Below are 22483 nucleotides of genomic sequence, written 5' to 3'. Positions count from 1 at the left end.
AGTGGCGAGCTCCCCTTTTAGCGCAGCGCCTTCCCCCACCCGCCTGTCCCCTTCCTGCGATACTGCCGGCCGCATTCCGGGCACACACACCATGTCAAGCATGTCAGCGGCCGGGGGCTCCACTTTGGAGCGAAGCCTATTGTGGATGTCGACGTACTGACCAATAAAGGTCTTGTTGGTAATTATGGGGTAAGTCAGCAGCCGAAACCTCTTCCTCCTGCACGCACCTTCAAGGGCGACGAGCCCAAGCAGGACTCTTGGCCACAGCCTCGGCATGGCGGCAGCAGCACCACCCTTGCACGTCAGAAGCGCCAGCTTCCAGGGTTTATCTCTCATGAGCTTTGGCTCAAATCAAGTCCCAGCTTGCCCCGCTCTTCACGCGTGTTGGTCTGATGCTGTCAGGGGCGTCTGGGAAATGGAGGGCGCCGGAGGAATATTTGAACCACGGCGCTGGATAGGCTTAAGATGGCCCTGGCTCCGAGAGCGGTACGGCATGGTGGAGGGCAGCGAGGTGCCACATCCATGTCTTATTTTCAGGGTATGGTTTATATTGCACAAATGCATAGAAATCCTGCTTTGTCTTATTTTATGCTACGTCTTATTTTAGGGGAAACACAGTAGTGTATCTCCGTGTGTGTGTGTGTGTGTGTGTGAGAGAGAGAGAGAGAGAGAGAGAGAGAGAGAGAGAGAGAGAAGAGAACACTTTAATATACTACTCCTGAAAGTTTTCTTTGGGCTCAGTCCCAAAAATATTCCTGTATTTGTGCTTCCCTGGTAATCAGTCAAGGCTCCCCATTGTTGGCATGTCTAAATATTTCCAGTTTATCTCATACTCTCCACTCAATAGCATGTCTTCACGAAAGACTTCAAGGGCTTCATATCTTCAGCAAACACGCTTCTAATCCATGGTCCTAATTTGGCTGCAGGCTGTGACAATTAAGGAAAGTATGATTTATACATGGACACGAGCAAAGTTGGAGCAAGTTCTGTTTCAAATAATGGAGTGCTAATACCAGTCGTTTACCGGTGGCTATAATAGTACCGCGACCCTTAAAAAATAATAATTGAAGGATGAGTTTTATTCTACTTAAAAGCCAAAGAGCCTGAAGAGAATTTGTTTAACTCCAAGCTTCCTTTTGGGCAAGGAGCTACACTAGCTGCAGGTAGCTCGAGAAAACAGTGCTCATAACTACCCACATCTAATTCATGCTGCTGTGTGCAGCCCTAAGGTCACAATTATTTCTGAATTCCACAACAAATGGAGACTTGATATGATGGCTAAAGCAGAATAGCTGGAGATTCCCCTCCCCCTCCCCTAGTTTACAACCCAGAGAAGTCCTCTTGGCTGAAAACAATATGTCACCTCTAATCTTATTTCCTTCTCCTAGCCTGTATTTTCATTAACCCACTTTTTATTTCATAGCCTGCAATCTGACACAGTACTTGCTTTGTTTCCAGAATAATTGTGTGTGACTTTACAAGGGGCTAAATTGATGGAATGGATTAGACCAGCCTGCAAAAGATGTGTTCCCCCACTGCCTTCCCCCCAAACAGCTGTTTTCCAAACAACTTCATCTGGGAAGAAGTAAAGAAAGGAGATTTACTGAGCACTCATTCATAGCTTTACTTTTAAATAAATCCAGTATATCATGGACAATCTGTGCCTTTCTGTTGTTGTTTAGTCGTTTAGTTGTGTCCGACTCTTCGTGACCCCATGACCAGAGCACGCCAGGCACTCCTGTCTTCCACTGCCTCCTGCAGTTTGGTCAAGCTCATGTTGGTAGCTTCGAGAACACTGTCCAACCATCTCGTCCTCTGTCGTCCCCTTCTCCTAGTGCCCTCAATCTTTCCCAACATCAGGGTCTTTTCTCATCTTCTCATCTTCTCTTCTCATGAGGTGGCCAAAGTATTAGAGCCTCAGCTGCAAAATTTAGACCTATAAAATAGATAAATAGCCATTAATATCTGCCTGCCATTTGGTAATTTGTATATCAACATGCCTTCCAACATTTTGCAAATGAAAATAGGATCATGCTTGTAATATCCTCAATTCTTAATCTGAAGATCACAGCCAGCCAGCATGGTTGCATTTAGATTTTGTGGACTACAACTACCATTGTTCTTAATGCATTGACCATGCTGTCTGGGGCTGAGAGGGGGTGTAGTACAAAACATTAGGAGGGCACCACAATGACCAACCCTGATCTAAGAGTTATGTTTCTCCCTCTGGCTCACCATCATGACATTACTTGGTTTGAAAGTTTAGAGGATGGAGAAATATTTCAGCTATGTGTTTCAGCCAATTGGTTGCATGAAATTTATGGGAGTGGAGCTTCCTTTGTGAACACAGGACTTTCTTTTGCCCTGGCTTCTCTTGTTTCTTAGTATCAGTGAGTTCATTCTACTCTGATCAGCAGCACAATCAGATGTAAGGATGTCAAGCTGTAACTATAACCTATTAGTAACTTAAGGTTTGCTTGGGTTTTTGTAGCATCTATAGGAAACAGTGGACTCACTTACTAAAGAAAAGCATTCACTGTTACCCCTTTTGCATTCACAATCCCTGTTGCAAAGCTCATATATTGTTGAACCAGAATTGAATCAAGGATGACAGGAAGAAACTCAAGGATAAACAAAATATAATTGTTGGTGTGTGTGTGTGTGTTTTGTTTTTATTCCCTGTGTTCTAAATGATTTTTAATTCAAATATTGCAACTTACATTTGTTGAATTTTATTTATTTATTCATTTACAAAACAGAGAAGGCATTCAATCACTGCACCAAGGGAAGGCATGCACCAAGTACAATGGTGATTGAAAATCAAGCATTTTCTTGGTATGGAATTCACAGGGTTCAGATTGAAATGATATTTGAGAATATTGTATTTCCAAAAAGATGTTGCCTAGAAATAAACCATTTAATGTTTATAGGCCACCCTCAGGACTCACACAGCATGTGAACATTAAATTAATGAAGCTTGTATCAGCAGAGCCATTGGATAATCTTAGCTGTAACACAATCCTAATTCTGGTGAATCAATTGGGGGTTTCCTCATTGACCTTAATGAGAGAAGAAGGCACCCTGCACTGGTTCATTTCTTCCTTGCTAACAGTGTCTTGCCATCTATGAACAAGTGTGCAAGCAAGGGTTTTGTATAGGGTGGAACCCCTGGGCAATGATTATACTCGCACACTAACAATGCATCCTTGCTTGTCAGATACAAACAGAAAACTTTGCAGCTCTAACACTTGCCTTATGGAAAAAAATAGCACTGATCTGTGGACATTATTTTCAAAGCATCAAATGGTGCCTCCCTTTTGGTCATTCTTCAGGCTTTGCTGAAAGTGTTGATCTGGTTAGGAAGCACTGCCAAGAATAGGCTTGCAGGAGTTGTAGTTCAGTGACATCTGGAGGGTCAGTGGTTCCCCACACCTGTTCTAAATAAACTTCACTTGCCTTTACCGGTGTCAAAAAGTAGCCAATTCTGACTACATTATCAGATACATAGCCCACAAGATAACCATGATACCTGATTGTTCCATTGAGTATGCTGTGTTTATGCTGATCAGTGGCGTAGCGAGCCGCCGCGACACCCGGGGCGGCAAATTGCCATGCCATGCTCGGGGGGGGGGGGGGACATGGCTTCGCTACGTAATGATGCATGCGTACAATGTAGAGGGGGATAGCAACCCCCCTGCAGCTTCAAAACAGAGCCTAAACGGAGCGTCCAGGCTCCAGGTAGATAGCCCACTGACACAGTGCGCCGTGCCGTGCTGAGTGGGCTATCTGCCTGGAGCCTGGACGCTCCATTTAGGCTCCGTTTTGAAGTTGCAGGGGGTGCGATCCCCACTACATTGTATGCATGCGCAGCATCCCGCTGCACATGTGTGTTATGTAGAGGGGGATCACACGCCCTCGCAACTTCTAAATGGAGTCTAAACGGAGCATCCAGGGTCCAGGTAGATAGCCCACAGGCGCAGCACGCCGTGCCGTGCCAAGTGGGCTTTTTTACTGGGAGGCTGGAGGGGCTCACCTTGGGAGTCGCTGGGTGGGGCGCTGACTGCCCCCCCCCCAGAGTGGAACCTGGGGCGACACGCCCCCTACGCCCCCTAGCTCCACCCCTGATGCTGATAGTGCTTATAACCTTCTAGTGATCCAAATTCAGTAACTGAACATTCCTTGTGCCTGCTTACTGATACAATTGGAAACAAGAGTCTGTGTAAGATAGCCAAAGGAGGAGCTTAAACACAAGCAAACTCACACCTGATACCTCAAGAAAAAAATGATCTGTTACTGAATAAAAAGGACCCACAAACATGAAAGGGGACAAGGATCTCTTCCATATTAATTGGAGGAAATAAGTTTCACAAAAGCTATTCTGAACATTTTCCTTCTCCTATTTGTAATATGCATGCACATGCTGCAGAAAGACAACATGTTATTAAAACCAAGCTTTTTTTTGGAAGAGTGTTGTGTACATGGGCCTTCCTTTGTGTATGTGGGTCTTCCTTTGAGGTGCATCCTATGAACAGACGTGTATATGGAGACGATGAGAGTAAGTGATGCCATGGCATAGCTCAAGAATGGGGAAGCTTTGGTCATCCAGATATTGCTGAACCAGAGCTTCTATCAGCCCCAACAAGTAGTTTAGCAAGATGCGGGAGACCAAAGGCTAATCCCACCTGAATTAGCTAGTTGGGGGGAGATGAGAAGCAGTGTGCACACAAAGAGAAAAGTGGGGTAGAAAGGGGGGGAAGCAAGAGCTGGCGAAACACAGAAGGAGTAAATATACAAAGAAAAGATGCGACAGAAGGGATGGGAATGAAGGGAATAAGAAGGGGTGGATGTATGGAAGAAAACAAGCTGAGGAAAAAAGATGGGAAGATGAGTGAGAAAAGGGAGGGGACAGGAAGGCAACTAGAGGACCAATGGGAAGAAGGATGAAGGAAAAGACAGGAGGAGTTTATCATTCTCTCCTTCCTCTCTCACACACATGGCAGGGACCTCTACTCTCCATGGAAGAGGCAGTTTGTCATGGCAAGGATTTTTTGGGGTGGCAAAACAAACAGTCTTTTTATGAGAGAAGGGGAAACAGTGCAAAAAATTAGCAAGAAGTATTACATTATTGTAGGTGAGATTAAGAGAGGGCACCTGATCATCCTTTGTCTCTGACTTAACATTAATAACGTGAATGTGTGTGTGGTGATCTGTGTTGCCTATTAGCAAAAAGAGAATGTGGTTTTCGAATGTCATGAGAAGGCGAGCTCTTTTATCTTAATTAGTACATTAAATACAAGGAAGCTCCTGGCCAAGATTATTGAGAAAGAAAATGCACCCATACCATACCTGCCCATGCTCATTTTATAAGTTTTAAAATACTCGATCTGTTTGCCCTGTAAATATGGTTGTCATTGTCAGGACAGATTCTGCCTTGGCAATCTCATAGGAACAGAGGAACTTGCCTTACACTGAGCCTTACATTGGTCCACCTAGCTTAGCATTATCTGCAATCACTGGTAGCCCCTCACTGGGATTTCAGAAAGGGGTTTCTCTCAACCCTACTGTAGATGCTTGGGATTGCACCTCCTGCATGCAGCAGAGCAGATGCTATATGGCAACTCCGCATATAGTAATTAACACAATAACTATACAAGTGTGTCATAATTGATATGACTTCAGACCTCCTTTTATTCCATGTTAATTTAAAGGAACCCAAAGCCACTTCTCCGAGTCAATGCCAGCATGCCAATGTTGTCCATTCAGCTCGGTCCAAAATGGCAATGGAATTTCCAGGTGGCCTCAAGCACAATTCTCCTCCGAGCTACGAGTGGCAGGCTGTGCTGTGTCGAACATTTCCAACAAACGTTTGAACAAACAAGCCAACACTATGGGAGGATGCATACCAACCAGCATTCACCGTCTAACAAAGGAATTCTTGCTAACACTCAAGCAGTAAGTGAGCATTATTTACTGCTAGATTACAATAGAATTCCTATGGTATCACATATTATATTCACATTAAAACCAAATGAGCTCATCGTGATTAATGTTACCGCAATGAATGCTGGAGGAATTAGAAATGATTACCCACTCATTGTAAAGGGTTGCTGATAATTAGTGCTATTACACAAAAAGGTACATTTTAAGCAGTCATCATAATTAATTCATTCTGCATTGTATTATGCGGTGCTGATAACAATGAGGTCTCCTGGTTCTTTTGTGGCTCTCACGTGTACATCTGTCAACTCTCCTTTTGTAATGCCTCTCTCTAGATTAGTGTCAAGTGACAAACACGTCAATGGTTACCTGTGGGGGATCATATCCTGTTTTCTCCTCTTAAATGTTCTACTATAGCAGTTAGTAAATCATTAAAAAAATATACAATAGGCTACGCAAAACAATCTCAGTAAATATGAATGCCTTTAGCTAGGGCAAACAAAGTAGCAATGATCTAACATTAATCTTTTTTAGATAAAAATGGAATACTTCCACCAAATGTAACTTAATCCAGAGGTGTTTGTTTTCATTTTATAACACTCTACGCTTCCTCTGAGAAGCTCAGAATGGCTCTGAGTCATCCCGGAACAGGTTCTGAGGGTGGTGATGATGATGATGGCTATGATGATGATGATGATTTGTCTTCTAAGTAGTTTACATGATGTACCAACCTTTCAGCAAGTCTGGGTTGGGGTCAGTTTAAGGTTCCATCTGGGCACCCATATACACTGCCTTGTGTTGTATATTAAAACAGGGCTCACCCAAACATAAGGCACGGTAAGATGGCTACCTCTGGCAAGGGATGTTGAAGGGACACTGCTGTCATTTCCCAGCCATTTCCCTCTGTTGGATGGCAGAGTTGTAAACACCATGTTGACCCGTCTTGTGCTTAACACCTTGCTGCTCTCAGGTGTTGTGAAGAACTCTTTCTTGACACCATTGTTGAAGCAAGTGTCAGCTGCCAGTCCACTTGGTTTCTATATACCAAATGGAAGGTGTCACCAAGTCCTTTGGGTCAGATAGTAAACTGCCTTGAAAGGAAGTGGGATACAAACCAATTACAAATAACACTATAACATCCCAGACATATTTCCTTTATCAGATACAAATCCTTTTTGGAGTTTAGCAACTTTGAAAGCCACTCCAAACAGCATAACCACTGGTGTGCCGTCAGATGGTCAGCAGTTGATGTAATATCCTACCACGATCTTCCAAAATATTAATTGAGAGCAAGAAAGGGAAGTCCTATGACACATCTAAGAGGGCTTTTTAAAATGCAAACGTTATGGGAACTTGCTTCTTAGCAGAACTTACCACATTTTAATCAGAGCTGGGTATTTGCATGAGAGTTGTCAAATCGTGCCTTAGGCTGGGTTTCATTATGCCTAGGAGCTACAGCAGAACTGATGCAAAAAGCCCAGATTATTAGTGCATATGGAAACTCTCTCCGCCCGCCCACCCCCACCCCCCGGCAAGTGACAACTGATCTGTTTTGAGCAACAGCTCCAGCAGTATGGAAGCAAGGCTTCAATGGCACCCAGAGCAGCTCTGTAAGGTGCTGTTTCAATGACCATCATCCTCAGTCTTAAATGAGAGCTAAATCTCCACTTTCCATGACAGGAGTCTCTCCAAAGTGCTCCTGCTTTTTCTTTAGCTGTTGATACCAACGGAGTGGGAGATAGTGGTGTTTCACTAAGGATTCTCAGATGATGCAAGAGTAGAGCAACGCAACTTTCCCTGGCCACAGAGGCACTTGCACAATGGTCTGCTGTTACTCTAGGATGTACATCAGCAGAGGGCAATTCCCTCTCCCACTCTGAATCCATGGCTTCACCCTCTGGAGTCTGATTATATGGTCATGACCACAACCATCAGAAGACTTGGCTGACTCTGTCAAGAGGGTTCTCCTTCCACATGGTTCTTGATTTCTCATGTTTCCCCAGGTACAGGTTCAAACAGCCATTCCACTAAGACAGCCATGCCATTGAGATAAACATAAGAGCAAAGAGACCACTTTTAGATAACACCACATAGGTACAACATCATAAATTCAGAAACATTTTCCTAGTGATTTGCCCTTTAGGTAGGTCTCCTTTGTTACTTAGCAGCATGGTATAAATCACTATTACAAATGCCCTTTCCTTGAACAACTGTCATACATTCCCCTCTTCTTTTGTGCTTTCTGACAGTTCCAACTTGCATAAAACACCTGAAAATCATGTTTTCAACAAATGTATTCACCTGTGGATGATAAAATGAAAGAGGTGGCGGCTGATAGTGCTGAATTATAGGGTGGTGTTTAAAAGCTAAAGAAAGATAAAGTCTTGAGGTCTGCAGAGTTCAACATCCATTAAAATGTCTATTTTCAATAAACCTAGCTGAAAATGCAATTCAGCCATTCCTTTTTAGTCATGTCCAGAACAGCGTTGACAAGGCAACTCCTTACTGGCATTGAAGACATTGCAATTTCCCCCCTCTTGAATAACTTTGCATATTCTGGCATGATAGCGCAACAGGAAAGTGGCATGACCTTCATTGCATCAATTTACAAGTGCGTAATATAGTTTAAATAGTGAACACTATATTTCTGAGAGCAATGCTCACTGATGAAAATGTTCCTGCCCTCATCTCACATTGAAAGGAAATGGGTTAACTTAACATGCTTATAGTTTCTCAAAAGAAACCCCAAAAATTTCTGCAACTATATATAAGTGCTCATTCCGCGTTGCACATGTGGAACCTACAGGAGCAATTGACATATTCTGCATGCAATGACCCGAGCACTACCATTTTAAAAGTTTAGACTTCTTTCTCCAAATAAGCAGCTCGGGAAGGTGGGTTTAAAAATTTGGTGCTTTGCCTTGCATAGTTTCCATTTATTTTGATGGCACTTGTTTAGGAGAACTTCCCAATGGATACTTTGCCGCTAGCCTTTTACATGTGTTTTTTTAAGCATCAGTGATAAGCTCAGAGAAACAGGATACAAATGCAAATTAATATAAATTGCACACAATCTGGCACTACTCATATACTGCTCTTGCAGTATGTTACTGTGTTTACTCTAGTGCAGCAGGGGTATACTTTTCACTCTAACCCTGACATTATGTATTTTCCTTTGACCATGTTGATCATTGGTTGTTTGAGGCAAAAGCATAAGGGTCTACTGTCAGGTAGGGAATGTGCATGACTGGGACACCTGCACAGCTGAGTGCCATGATTGTGCACAGACCCACATGCAAGCAAGCGCCGGCACATTGGGCTTTCACCAAGAAACAGACTCTGAAAGACTTCTTCTGGAAATGGACCTTCATGGGAAAGCAGGGAACCATGCAACAATATGAAGTTCATCATCCAGCAAATAATTTTATGCACACAATCCTTATTTCCACGGATCACTTTCTTAATGTGTGTGTGTGTGTGTGTGTGTGTGTGTGTGTGTGTGTGTGGAGATGTGTATACATGAACAATATGGCATGGACAGGAATCAAAAATTGTAGTTAAGAAGTATAACTTTGAGATCAAATCCTGGAAGGCAAATATTTGCATGAGGAAGAGGCTAGGGAATGAGGAATACTTCATAGAATCATAGTATTGGAAGGGATCCCAAGGGTCAACTTCCTGCAATGCAGGAATCTCACCTAAAGCATCCATTTATTTACATAATCCAGTGACCCTGGTTTGGATCCAGGGATAGATGAGCAGAACTTCTTTTTTGTAAACTGTGTGTTTAACAATCAAGAGGTGCATAATTTATGAAATAAATAATACTTGATTTGCACAATGGGACTTTTTGGCTCCTTCATTACTACAGCCCCTTGTATCCTACAAAGATGCTTCTGAAAGATGAGGGACCGTCTAGAACAGGGTGGCCAACTCCCAAGAGACTGCGATCTACTCACAGAGTTAAAAACTGGCAGTGATCCACCCCCTTTTTGGGGGGTTGAGTCAAAGTTGTTGAGTTTTTTCAGGGAGGAGGTAAAATGTTGAGCTTTTTTAGGGGAGCCACAGTTGTTCAGCTTCTTTGGGGGGAGCCAGAGATCTACCAGTGATCTACCGCAGACCTCCAGTGATCTACCGCAGACCTCCAGTGATCTTCCTGTTGGACATGCCTGCTCTAGAACAACACGTAATGAAGCTTGTGTGTGTGTGTGTGTGTGTGTGTGTGTGTGTGTGTAGTGTGATGAGAATTTTTTCCCAAGCCCCTGCATTATTTGATTCATGATACATTATTCATATAAAAGTTTGCACTGAAGAACAGATTAGAAATGAATGGTTTATTCAGAGAAATTACTTGGTTGCAACATTGCCAGAAGTATATCCTGCTAACCTGATACATGGTACCCACTGAACTATGAATGAAGACACTGGATTTAGCAGAAGGGTAGCTGACAGGATGGCAAATGTACCAGTTGCACTGCTACTTATTAAGATCATTAGACATGGGTGCCTTCTTTGGGGAGGCCTTTGGTACTTGTCATTCCCTCATCATCAATCAGCGGCAAATCCTTGTGAATCCCTAATCTAGGTCTCCCGGGTTGATTCTAATAATTTTGCAAGGAGCTGCCAAAAATTACTTATTGTTCTGTTAATCATTGCTAATAGGAACAGAGAATGTTTTGAGGTGCCCCATGAAAATCATACTAATTAGAAATGTCTGAATTCATACAACTCCTCAGAGATTAATTTATTCATCATAATCAGTTAATCACTTTTTCCCTTACATAATTAGACAGTGCCTGGTGGAAAGAAGAGCTCCTTTTGTTCTCCTGGAAAGAAGAAGACTACTGTATGAGCTGACAGAATGCAAGGCTGAGATTGTAGGCTTGCCTATCAATTCACATTCAAAGCCTGGACATGCTGATTAGAGCAGGTGCCTTTATTGCCCATTCTTCCAAAAATCTGTTTCCACCCCCTCCCCACAGCAGATATGATTTTTGCTAAATAGAATACACATTTTTCCTATTGGAAAAGAAATTTGCATTCATTCTTTCTTTACAGAGTGATGGAAAACCTTGCTTCCCAATGTAGGGTGTTTTCACACATTCAATATGTCTTCTTTCCTTCTATTTGTGTGCATGAGGGATCATTAATGCAGGGCACCTAGTGGAAGAGATGTGTTGCTAAACAGAATGCGTATTATAGACCAGGCTTCCCTGACCTGAGGCCATTAGAACTTTCAGACTACAACTTCCATCCGCCTCAGCCAGTTTAATCAATGTTCAGGGATTATGGGAGTTGTAGTCAGGGTGTACCCAGGATCAAAACTGGGGGGGGGGGAATGGTCGATCAGGTTGTGGCATTTCAGCACAGAAAAGGCGAATGAAACCAAAATATTAAGAAAATTATATATAATTATAGCAGTGCTTTATTACAGTAGTTATTACAATTATTTGCTTGAAAAAATATTTTTTATTCTAGTTACATGTCTTATACTAATATCATTTTTCTTGGGTTTGAAGAAAACTTGTTCAAAACTTTCGTTTCAATCCAGTCCTCATTTTCCTTGAAGAATTTCCGATGGATGCTCATCAAACACAACCCAGTCAGTCTGTCCTCTCCCATTGTCCTTCTGAGCGAGGTCTTTACCCTTTAAAATTTAATTTTCTACAGAAATTGCTTAACTTGCATTTTTGGAACCAGTTTCTTATATCCATTTAGGCAGCCTCAATGTCTTCTAAATGTAAATAAGAAGGTAAACTAATAGCGGGTGGCTCAGTTTAGCGGCGGGCGGCTCAGTTTAGTGACGGGGAACTCACTAGACCCCTCTAGAAGATTCCCTCTTCTCTCTGCTAGAGGGCTCTCCCTCCCTTGAATCCCAATGGCTGGCTGACATAGATTCCTCTACCAGTCGCTAGGTGGCTCTAGATACTTCTCGGTTTTTACACCGTTTCAGTATGGTAAACAACTGATTATTCACCATCGCCCAACCTAATTTTGTTTTGTTTCATCACTTTATAACCATTTAATATTTTTTTTTTGCTTCTGGGGGGGGAGCTCCCCCCCTGCTCCTCGCTGGGTACGCCCATGGTTGTTGTCCGACAACATGTGGAGGATCCTAGGTCGGAGAAGGGTATTCTGGACAAAGCAGCCAAGAGAGATTGAAAGTGCAATTCTACACATGCCTGGTGTAAATCCTACTAACTTCCAGATAAGTGGGCATTGAATTGCAGTCTGTAAAGAAAAAGCGTCCTAGCATAATATGTTAAATCTGAAAGGCGGGGGATTTTTATATTTAGGTGTATGTTACACTTTGCTCTTTTACATGGCGCCATCACATAAACTGCCAAATCAACAATCCACCCATTTTCCAGCATGTGAAGAAGTGGGAGCATTTTAAGTCAGGTAACAAACCTTACCAATGACTAGGTGCCATGTTGTGTTGCAGTGGTAAATCTGGTGCCTTTGGCCTGAGGTTCTGACCCTTAGTGTGGCCAAAACTCAGAGTACAGGAAAAACATTTTTTTTCACCCATTGTGAACATATCATGCATGCAGCAGTGGCCATAGTTTGAATATTACTGGCATTCTCTCACCAACTAAAGTAATTCATGGAGACATAGTTAAGTACAGAAGAAGAGGAATGTCCATGAAGAATAGCACTCAACAGCACAACAGACTTCCTCAGGAGGTTTGGGGCTCTCCTTCATTGGAGATTTTTAAGCAGAGGTTGGATGGCCATCTGTCATGGATGCTTTAGTTGAGATTCCTGCGTTGCAAGGGGTTGGACTAGATGACCTTTGGAGATATCTTCCAATTCTATGCTTCTATGAAGAGCCACCATTCTAGACTGAACATCAAATCCCATAAATCCCTCAGAACAATCACAAATAAAGTTGTGAATTATGGCCCCAGAAGAGAAATTGTTGCCCTGCACATTCTGACCTTTTCAGTATTTATGCAGATCAAAATTTCTTCGATTTCTGTTTGCTTAAATCCCAGAGTTCTGTATCTGGGCCCTGTCAATGTCCTGCATTGGGGGGGGGGGAAGCACATGGATCATAACCCCAGCCCTCCCATGTGAGCATATGGGAATGGAGTTAATGGAGAAATGGGGGTTGGCAGCAGGAACTCTAAACCCCATAGTCTTAAATATCACCAAATGTTCCAACACCATGAATGCATCTCATAAAAATAAAGGACATCCATGTGTAAACTAACTCTTGCTTTTCAGACGGCTTTGTCTTTAGATAGGCAGAGTGGCATACACTGAGGTTTCCTTAAAGGCTAAGTATTAGATTATTTTTATTTTTCTCATCATGTATGCAGCTTCATTTGCATTTACTGCTGCAGGTACCAATATGTCTAGACCTCCTCTTCTCTCGTTTACATGAATATTTAGGGATAATTAATCATTGCTCAATACACGTTGTAACAAAGTTTCATTTGCAAACAAAACCAGCAAATGCCCAGTGTGGGCTACCTAATGTTTTCATGCACATGGTATCATTTACTAAATAATCCTGAAGCTCCACTGGGAAACAGCAATGTGTGTGTGTGGGGGGGGAAGGGGTGGGGGTTTTTTCCTTATAGATTTTTGTAGAGGAGATTTTTATCACAAGATCTATGGCTTTGTAGTGAGGAGACATAACAAGGCACAAACACACACACATTAGGGGCTTTAAGCTGTACCATGCCCATTCTTACACCATCACCATATGCACTGGCCACTCCAGCTCCTTTGGACCCACACATTAACCAGCAAATTGAAGGGGCATATGTATAGGGTTTTACCAGAGATGTGCAATCCTGACTGTCCATTTCCCTGTCAGCTTGGAGCAGCTATATGCTCTCATGGCTCTTCCATGTGGTAACATGGTGCAAAACCCCGAGGGACAGGGTTGGTGCTTATGGAAAGTGTAGGCCTAATTCCACAAATCCCTCATAGGTGAAAAAAATGACACCATACCGTTCAAATGAACCCTACTAATCTAAAGTTGTCACTGGAGTTTTCTTAGATAATCATCAGTGGTGATTAGATGTGTATCTACAAAATGGGGGCCTGTACAAGATGGAGTCTGCTAAACTGGTCAGACCAGTCTCTTTGTAAGATAATGGCCTCAACTGGCCATGTTGCCTTGGAGACAACTGAGCTATGATGAGGGATAGGCATCCCCCCCCTTCATCTGGCTGGAGGCAACGTATTCTTCTGAAGAGGAGAGCAATAGCCAGGGCTATGCTGCATGTTTAGCACTGACTGGAATCTATAAAAAAAAACATGCTTCTTGCTCTGTCCATGCCTGGCTATGTCTTTTGACACCCTTCCCACCTGAAAACTTGAATGGGGAAGCAAAACCCATTGGATTGTTAATGCTATGAACCCTCCCATCTTATGTTCAGGTTGTAGATCTCTCTGTGTGTAAATGAAACCATATACCTTAAAGACACCACAGTCTCCACTGACCTTCATTCCAAGAAAACCAAACTGGCACTCCTGAAGCTTCTTGCCACTCAGAGATTGGGATGCATTCAACAACATCCACTATCTCAGTTTCTTGTCATAGGTTGTTCATGACTAGTAAAGAGCCCTCCAGCTCATGCCACTGCCCTAGGCAGCTCCCAAATAAATAAATACTTAAATCTTCCACCATCAATGTGCACTGTGTTTTAAAAAGTACTAAAGAGGACAGATCACAGCCTCGGGGATTTTGCAATCTAAAATCTGACCGCGGAGAAACAGAGGAGAAACCAATGAGCATCTATTACAGTTATGTATAGTTAGACTTAGTTGCAATACGGAACAGAGATCTGATTATTCATAAACTGTGATTGAATATCATGACGTGAACATCAAAAACAAATATAATTCCAGTGCAATAGCTGAATTCTATTTTTATAAAGGATTTAATAGTATTTTAAAGATAAATTACATCTACGCAAAATGAATAAAAGTATGCTCATTTTCCACGTTTGGATAAGATAAAACTGTTTATTAGAATTTATTAGAACCATTAATTACTTTCATCTAATTTATTCTACTTTTCTATCTGAGTAGAAGGCAACTGGATTGGGAGAATTTCATGCATTCCTATAATTAATTACAGATCAAATTTCTCAATAAGGTCCCATTTTTTCCCTGTCTCAAATGGTATTGATTTTTTTTCCAAATTACAGAATGCCAATATTAATTATGAAAACATTATGAGTTTCCATTTTATAAGCATTGCCAGATTTCATGCATGCAGAATGAGAGTCTGATGTGTGAGTGGGTGGTCCAGTGCAGAAAGTGTTGGGTAATGTATACAGCCATATAAACCAATGTAAGATGTAGTTATGAAGACATTTCCCAGGAAGACATTTCACTAAAGCTGTTGAAAAATATAAAAGGTCAGGCTGTTGCTGGAAAGCACCTGTTAATTTCCTGAAATTCCAAGTCTTTTTATGAGTCATGTTAATCATTATGTTGATTGCTCCAAAGCAAAGATATGCTATGGGGTGAAAAATGTAGAGCCGTGTGAAGTCAAAGTCTCACTGGTTAAGTAAGGAGCTATGTAAGCAGGTTTTCGCTTTAAAATGGGGCATTTAAGCCTAGGTGAAAATCTTCCCTCCTGAAATCTCTCTCTACCCCTCTGAAAAGGCATCCCTACATTATTTGAATCTGCGTTTCTAATTCTCAGGGGGAGTGGGTGTACAGAAATCCTGCCTGAAAGACTAGTGGTGTCTATCTGTTCTTGTCCAAATATTTCCATTTTTAGGCTCCAGAGGTTCATGTAATTCAGATACGACCCAGATAAGCACCCCAAGAACCTGGGGCTCATCCAACCCAAACACAGATTCTGAGCATGGGAGGTTTGTGGACTGGACTATTTCAAAACAGGAAAATGAAAGGCTTGCGTATCTGTTAAGCAGATGCTTTACTTCCCAAAACCTTTCAAGTCACATGGTTCCTTGTAGTGTCCGGTGTCACACACACACACACACACACACACACACACAGTGGAACCTCGGTTTACGAACACCTCAGTTTACAAATTTTCAGTTTGTGAATGGCGCGGACCCATCTGGAACGGATTAATTCACTTTCCATTACTTTCAATGGGAAAGTTGGCTTCAGTGTATGAACACTTCAGTTTATGAACAGACTTCCGGAACCAATTACACCCATGCTTCGGGTTAAGTACGCTTCAGGTTGAGTACTCCGCGGACCCGTCTGGAACGGATTAATCCACTTTCCATTAGTTTCAATGGGAAAGTTCGCTTCAGTTCATGAACGCTCCAGTTTAAGTACTCTGTGGACCATCTGGAACAGATTAGTCCACTTTCCATTACTTTCAATGGGAAAGTTCACTTCAGTTTATGAACGCTTCAGTTTATGAACAGACTTCCGGAACCAATTGTGTTCATAAACCGAGGTACCACTGTATATATATATATATATATATATATATATATATATATATATATATATATATCAAAAATAAATATATCACATGCATATTTGCATGCATTGATATGAGCCGACATGGCTACAGCATTATATTCCCATGTGTAAATTACTTCTCCCTCCCTCAACTAAATATAAGCAAATGAGCAACTGAAGGAGGAAATTTTATATTTTAATCCCCCATCTACTGGCATTGGCATTTTTTTCATTTTTCTTGTGTCTGCCATTTTCCCCTGCCTCCCATATGTCTCTAGAATGATAGCAGTGTTTTCACTTCAATTGTCTGCAACATAGTGCAGCATGATGAGGTAAATCTTTTTCCGAAGCCAGGATGAGAGCAATGCTTCCTGCCCTTTCTCATCATTGGGGTCGAGAAGGAAAATGGCCACTTCCAGGGATCCTTGTGATAGATTTGCGGCTGGTTTAGCACTTTTCTCATCTCTCCGCTCCCTAACGTTCGAAGAAAGCTAGCTCTGAGGGTGAGGGTGAAGTGAACATGGGAAAGATTTTGGCGGACTCCTGTTTTGAGCCCTTAAAGCCGGCATCCTCAAACTCAGCCCTCCAGCTGTTTTGGGACTACAGTTCCCATCATCCCTGACCACTGGTCCTATTAGCTAGGGATGATGGGAGTTGTAGTCCCAAAACATCTGGAGGACTGAATTTGAGGATGCCTGCCTTAAAGGAATAAGACACCATTGGCAAGTGCATTTTATGTTTGCTGTTCAATATATTTGTAATGAAGTAATAAGCATTAACTGCAAAGGATGTGTGCAGGTAAGATCTGGGCTAGTACATTGGAGATTATATTTAGATAGATAGATTCTCTGCCTTTCATCCAATGAGCTCAAGTTTTGGAACCGCTGTCTTAATATGATACAAAAACTGCTTTTGAAAATCTCCTACATTTCAAAAGGCAGCCCAGATCCCTTTCTGAGCATGTGGAACTAGTTGTGAGGGCCTTTTGACCCCAGCCATCATTTCTAACCTAAGCCGTTTGCAATATAAATCTGATATAATCCACTTGCAGTATAACCTGATATAATCTGCTTGGCAAGAGGGGTTCCCCTTCTGTTCTTGTTTGCTATAGAATTGACTCAGTTGCCCCTCGGTTGCTCCTGAGTTCTATTCTGCATGACCCCTTTGTTCTGTGAAAAATGGTACAATTGAGATGCCCATCAGATAAATGATCGCAAACTGTCTTCCTGAACATTGCCCTGCTAACTCAGGGTTAACATTTGCAATCCTAAATCTCCCCTGACTAGAACCTGTCAGTGAGGCTAAGCAACTGAAATATATATACTTGGGGTGCACTGACAGGTTGAATTATTGTCTTCTGTGAACTGATCTGAGTACAAAGTCAGTTTTCCTTCAGACTTCACTTGACTTTAACCCTATCCTCATGGGGAGAACTTGGTATTATAGCCTCCTAAACTATTTGGACCTTTATGGGCATAATTACATTTACAGGACGGCTTCTGCGTTTCCTTTTAAATCTGACTCACATCCAGTCTGTTCATGTAGCTGTAGAGATTTTCCAGAAAATTCCTGCTCTGTGAGGTAATGGCTCTATGAATCTTATCATTTGAACACATTTCTACTTGCCTTATTGTTTTTGAGTGATAGATACAGTAAATCTCAGATTATTCAGTTCGACTGATGTTGCTGGACTTTCCACTCATTAACAAATCATTTCTAGATAGGGACAAACACTCAGAAGGCTTGACATTCCCACACTGCCTCTCTCTTACTCTGAAATAATGCTGGCTATCTCTGCATTTACTGGATGAAGTGCTGAGAGCCTTACAAATAGATTTAGATATGATAAGAGACAGACAAGTGTCTAGGCCTAAATTCTGGGCTTGAAATTCATGAAAGTTATGGAAAGTAAAAAAAAAAGGGGGGGAACAGCACTGAGTGTTTAAGGTTTTATTTCTGACAAATGACAGCCTCTGTTTTTCAGATATGTGTTATCTAAGCTAGTAGATTTATAAAGAGCAGTTCTAAATGCAAGAGACAGGAAATAAGTAGGACAGTAGTAGCATGAAAAAGCAGCCGACAGAAGTTGAAACACAGCATTCAGTTCTGACATTGCTCCCCACCTTCAAGGAATTACCTTCACTTTCTGCACATACTTTAGAAACTAAAACAAGAACTACTGAAGAAATGTGGAGGGGGATTGCCATCTATTTATTTTGAAGTATTTCTCACTCATTTTCAATTGTAGATATTCAAAGCAAGTTACACAAATAATGATAAAAGAGAGAGCAAATAAACTGAAATATCACCTACTATTGTACTTTCCGGAAACAGCTGCAGACATGTTTGCTTCAATGAACTTTTTGAGCTGGATGGAAAGGGCTCTGCATTAGGCGTACCTTTTGTACTGTTTTTAAACATATCTTCACGGATGTTTCTGTACTGTTTTGAAAACCAATGATGAAAACTGTGGGGTTTTTTAATTATTTGTTTGTAAATCACTTTGAGGCACATGTAAAAGGTGATTGATAAATTGGTCAATAAATCACACAAGCACATACTACTTGACTTTTAGTTTATGTAGTTTAAAAGATGGCTTACATTAATCAAAATCAGCAGCAACTCTGTGTAACAATGGCTTTGTTCTGGCATAAAAAACCTTTCAAAAATGGTGTGAGTTGAACATCTCTAGGGGTTCTTTTCCATACTGGGGGCATCAATAAAGAAAAGGCCCCATATGTCTAGCAGCAACCATCTTCTGGAACTGTGACAAGCAGAGTAGGGCCACTGAATAAGATCACAATGACCAGCTTCATATATGGGAATTAGTTATCCTTTTCTTATTCCTGGCCTCAAACCATACACAGTATTAAAGACTGTGAAGTATTAACAGAAACGAAGAAGCAAAGATCACCAGTGTTGAAGCAATGATTCTTCAACATCAACTTCGTTGGACTGGTCATGTTGTACGGATGCCTGATTATCATCTTCCAAAGCAACTACTCTATTCCGAACTTAAAAAATGGAATGTGTAATGCTGGTGGTCAACAAAAGAGGTTTAAAGACTGTCTCAAGGCAAATCTTTAAAAATGTAGTATAAACAATGACAACTGAGAAACACTGGCCTGCAAGTGCTCCAATTGGAGAACAGCCTTTACCAAAGGTGTCATGCGCTTTGAAGATACTCGAACTCAGGACGCAAGGGAGAAACGTGCTAAGAGGAAGGCACGCTTGGCAAATCCACACGATGATCAACTCCCACCCGGAAACCAAAGTCCCCACTGTGGAATGACGTGTGGTTCCAGAATTGGCCTCCACAGTCACTTACGGACTCATTGTTAAAACCGTGTTTATGGAAGACAATCTTACTCGGCTACGAGTGATCGCCAAAGAAGAGGAAGAATTCTCAGAAACACACAGGAAGTCAGCGAGGATATTTTAATACTGATGAAATGTGTTCAAATTGTCTGTCTCCAGTCAGCAGTTTGGCTACTACATTTTACATTTATGAAGTGTGCAAGAATCCCCAAAGGCATCCACAGATATAACACATTGCAGGGCAGAGCAATCTTGACCCCTTAACAGCTGCATGAGAGGGAGTTTCCATATGTTCTGCCCCGAACGGCTTTGTTAGCTTCCTCTTTGCTTCTGTATGGCTATATGATTATAGCCCACAATCAATCGTGAAATCTGCTAAAAGAAAATGGTATCAATTCGCCTTCAGACTTTAAGGAACACAGAGGAGAACAGGAAGCCCGAGTGCCTCACGTCTCTAGTTCCCTGGTCTTCCTTTTATTTATACATCTGTTCTGTCCTTGCATCAAGAGATTGCACATCTCAAAAGAGAAGTTGCAACATTATGTTAGTATGAAGAAATGCAGAGGACAGGAAGCATGGGCTAGTGTGCTTCCTGTTCCTCTGTATCTCGTAACTGCAGAAGACTCTCTGAGTTATACTGGAATGAGAAATAAGCTAGGTAGTTTTTAGTCCTACAAATCATGTTTAAAAGACAATGGAGGTCATTCATTTCCCAGTGGAAAAGAATAACATGCCATAAGCTATTTTTGGTTCCAGTTTAACAATGTTAATTGAAATCCAAACTGGCAATAAGATTGCTGGAATTTCAAAGGCTGAAGACAAAGGTAAGATGTGGTGTCAACGTAGAAAGCTACGTGTAGCTTAAAATGTGCAAAGACAGAAAGTGACAGAGTATAATTATTGCTCTAAAGGAGAAGAAGAAGAAAAACAGTTCTTAAGGTTCATTTCAGGCATACTAATTTTAGAACACCAGTGAACAAGAAAATCTTCAAATGTCAGGCTAGTTAAAACATAAGTCTGCAAATTATGGATGCAATCCAACTGCATTAAAATCAATGACAAGTTTTGCAACTGAATTAAATAGGAGGTATATTGAACACGGTGACTTTATTATTCCATTACCTAATCTGCATCTGTGTTTATTTACAGCCCAAAGTGATTACGCTCCTCATTTTATATGTTAGGGTCGTTAAAATTGTGTTCTTGTTGTCACTTGTTGGTTTTCTAATATGTGTTTGTATTTTTACTTGAACAGAATTACCTGGAACAATATACCAGTCAAAACTCAGGCAAGAAACACCCAGTGAGTGCTTCAACATCTGTGGCTAGATTACAGAATAAAAATGAAATGTATTTAAAAAATGAATAAAGATTTATTAAAATGCAGTGTAGTCTGTTCCTTGGATAATAGTATGACTATTACCAATAGCAGCTTTGAGTTGCTTTGGGATAGAAGCTTACTTTTTTTCTCACCTTGGGTGTAGTCAAGAATTCAGTGTAATCTATGAGTTTTTTTGTTGAAGACCAAGGTAGAATAAAATGGAGTATGCCAAATAGTGCCTAGACTAGTGATACTACTACTACTAAGAGGATAAATGACTGCTACTACTTTTACTTCTATTGCTACCACTACTAGTAGCAATAGGTTGGTAGCATCACGTGAATACAGGGAATTTAGATTGGAAAATAAAAGCGGGTTCTACTGCCCAGGTGTAACAATACCTTTTGGTTTGGAGGAAAAGTGTGGGGTGAATGAATGGTTCACAGGAAGATGTTGTACAAATATCCTACATGCAAATCAGGATGGTGGCTCATTGATGGTAAACCTCCCTGGAGACAAGTCAGAATGTATGCGCCATCAAGATTGGATGCAGTCTAACCTCTATGTAAGCTTTGTGTAAGCAAATCAGGATAAATGGTCAATAAACAGGTCCTTGGGTTGTGCCCTAAGTCAGAGATACATCCTAATGCCCTTGAATGCCTATATCCATACAATGTTTTATTTAAAACCATGAGGGTTTTCAGAATTAATACTGAAGTGATTTAAGGTTACATATATGGAAATTTAATATTTCCATATAAAAATACCTTTGAACGGAGTGGAAAAGTGGAAAATATTAAGGCTCTCTATACTCGGGCTTTTAGGACTGTAGAATGCCAGGATAGTGCCTAATTTATTATAGCTGTCGCAAAAGTGAGAACAGGTTAAAGGTTCACTGTAGCAACATGTCTGAGTTGACTTACTAGAATTTTAATCAAGACGAATAACTTAAAAGTGCTTAGAGAAACTAAAGTAGCTTAATTTTATTTAACACCAAGGATCTAAGGCTTTGAATCCCCTGCCCAAAATTATTATTTGCAGCATCAAAATTATGGAGCGGGAGTCTTGTAGACTCAGTCTACAAGAATACCATGTTTTTAGGATTGCGGTTGAAACCTGAGTTCACATGTGTGCTCATAAATACATGTAGATAAGGACACATGGTAACAAGTGAAGAAAAAAGTTCAAAAAATGTTTTCCTGTGTTAGTTATGTGAATAAGACTATATAAACAAAAAGAGAGAACCATACTGAACCATTTGTTATTTATTTTTAATTGGACTGATAATGTCCTCGTTTACATGTGCTTATGAGTATAGATGTTTGTTCTTTACAGGTCTTCTGTCATAGGAAATGAAGTTTGGAAGTGAATAATTTGTTCAACTGTGGGGATCTAGGAACATACCAACTTCAAATGCCATAGAGGTATGTCATCACCACGGTACATTGGGGCTCCATTTTGTTTGAACAGCTAAGCTCCAGTAGCCACATG

This window comes from Zootoca vivipara, chromosome 7 (assembly GCF_965207765.1).
Source record: "Zootoca vivipara chromosome 7, rZooViv2.hap1.1, whole genome shotgun sequence".
Lineage (NCBI taxonomy): Eukaryota > Metazoa > Chordata > Lepidosauria > Squamata > Lacertidae > Zootoca > Zootoca vivipara.
Note: the sequence above shows the minus strand (reverse complement) of the source record.